Source organism: Triticum aestivum, chromosome 1A (assembly GCF_018294505.1).
Source record: "Triticum aestivum cultivar Chinese Spring chromosome 1A, IWGSC CS RefSeq v2.1, whole genome shotgun sequence".
Classification (NCBI taxonomy): Eukaryota; Viridiplantae; Streptophyta; class Magnoliopsida; order Poales; family Poaceae; genus Triticum; species Triticum aestivum.
This window is the reverse complement of record NC_057794.1, coordinates 300,271,932-300,274,647: the sequence shown is the minus strand read 5'-3', so window position 1 is coordinate 300,274,647 and position 2,716 is coordinate 300,271,932.

Sequence of the window (2,716 nt, the reverse complement as noted above, 5' to 3'; positions counted from 1 at the left end):
TATCATCAGCAGCTATAATGCTAATCCACATGCACAAAAGCTGCTCGAGCAGCTCGCTATTAGGGCAGATCCTAAGGGGCGTTTTCCTTGGAACAAGGCATTCTTCGGTTCAGACGGCGAATTTGGCTCGGTGGCGCGACTGCTATGCAGCAGCAGGTTATTGTCGCGTTCCATGACACACCGATCGGTGGCCATTCTAGATTTCCAGTCACTTGGCGTCGGGTGCGTCGACTGTTTGCCTGGCCCAAGATGAAGACTCACATACAACACTATGTCAAGTGCTGTCCAACCTGTCAACAGGCGAAACTAGATCGTGCCGCTTATCCAGGGCTGCTCGAACCTTTGCCAGTACCTAAGGAATCCTGGGAAATGATTAGTATGGATTTTGTCGATGGACTGCCATCCTCTGGAGGAGTGAATTGCATCTTGGTCATTGTCGGCAAACTTACAAAATTTGCCCACTTCCTTCCGTTGGCTCACCCATATACAACTTTAAAAGTCGCCCTCCTCTACATGAATCAAGTATACAGGCTACATGGGTTTCCCGGCTCAATCATCTCGGACCGTGACCCGGTGTTTACCAGCCACTTCTGGCAGGAGCTATTCAAGTATGCTGGCACTGGCCTTCGAATGAGTTCAGCCAATCATCCGCAGACTGATGGGCAAACCGAGCGTGTTAACCAATGCCTGGAAACATTTCTTCGGTGCTTCACCCAGGCCTGCCCCCGTCGCTGGAGTTTCTGGATTCCTCTTGCCCAATTCTGGTACAATTCTTCTTATCACTCTTCCATTGGCATGTATCCTTTCCGAGCGATGTACGGGCATGAACCACGGCAACGAGCGCTTGTTCAGTGCCATCGCTGCGCTCTTGGCTGGATGAACGAGCAGTGGTGCAAGACCTGCTACAGCAGCATCTGAACCGAGCTCGGCAAGTTATGAAGCAGCAAGCTGACAAGAAGCGTTCGTTCCGGGTGTTTGAAGTGGGTGATCTGGTCTACTTGAAGCTACAATCGTACATTCAGACCTCCTCGCCCTGCAAGCATGTCACAAGCTCTCATTCCGGTTTTTCGGCCCTTACAAGATCGTCACTCGAGTGAATGATGTTGCCTACAAGTTGCTGTTGCCGGAGCATGCACAAGTGCACCCAGTGTTTCATGTATCACAACTCCCGAAGGCTCTTGTCCCAGGTATGGAGGTTTCTGCAGATCTTCTGGTTCATTCTAATATTCCTGCTGTACCTGTGAAGATGCTCGAGCAGCGCTGGCGAAGTCACCGGGGGGCCATGGTGGAGCAAGTCCTCGTTCGTTGGTCCAACCCAGCCGCGGTGCCTGATTCATGGGAGGACCGTGCAGCGCTCCAAGCTCGGTTCCCAGCGGCTGAGGCTTGGGGGCAAGCCTCGACACAGGAAAGGGGGGATGTCAGCACCCCTGGCCTATAGGGCAGTGACGGCCAGCGCCCGCCCCCGCCTCCCAGGCCGGTGCGGGCTCGCCAGGCCAACCAAAGGGTAGTTGGGCCCGAGTGGGTGTAAGCTGGGCCGACCCAGGCAGCCACCTACTTAACCACTCGCTCATGCTACAGCCAGGCATCCAGTGGATCAACGGCGGCGGCATGGCTTTTCCTTGTTCCCCTTTCTCTGTATGAACCCCAGATCGATCGAGATTCTTGTAATCGTTGCTGATTGTACTCTGAGAGATTGCTACCAGTAAAATACATAAATCCCCCACTCTTGCTCCTAACATTCTCTTTTCCCAGTCTGAGACTCCGAGTCCCAGTACCAGTCCACCATATTCTTATAATTATGAATATTGTCTGTCCAGCTTATTTCAAATTATAAAATTTAACAGTATAAGATTATATTCATAGTCAATACTTGCACAAAAAGCTGCTCATGTCCTTGTTGTTGAATGGAGACTTGCAATTGCTTAACTGGTCAGTGAACTCTCTATAGTTATCTACTCCCTCCGTTCCTAAATACCGTATAAGACCTTTTAGATAATCTAATACGGACTACATATGGAGCAAAATGAGTGAATCTACACTCTAAAATATGTCTATACATCCGTACGTATAGTCCATATGGAAATTTCTAAAAGTGCTTATACTTAGAAAGGGAGGGACTAAATGTCAATATAGCTCAAGATACCCTGAAGGTCTTGAATGAAAGTAGTGGAGCGTTGTACAAGAATAAGCAAATTGATGGCCACTTATTCGGTGTTATAGGTAAACCAGAAAGCACACTTCTTATTTTATCCATGCATGCTCTCACTATTGCCATTGTTTTGTGCCATGTCTTACTTGTTTCACAGAAATTCCATCGCAGATCTATTGCAGTGTCGTTTTCAATCCGGATCATTCATGGATGCATTCACTGTTGCCATTTTTGTACCCTGAAGATCTATGATAGTGTCGACTAAACCATGTGCTTTCTCATATTTAAAAACGTCTAATGAAACTGAACGAAATAACATGACTTCTACATGGATTTCCCTGATGAACATTAGCCTATTATGGAAATCCAACCAAGTGAAATATTGTCTTATCACCAAAAGATGAATTGAAGTCTTTGCATAACAAGACCAAACTCAGGTACAGTACGGGATTAGTTATTCTCAACTCTTGATGAAAATTATCAAACTTTGTTCTTACCTTGTTTCAAACTGAGCAAAGCAATGGCGAGTTTATGTTGACCTCTGTATGGGAGACAGCCTGTGTGCTT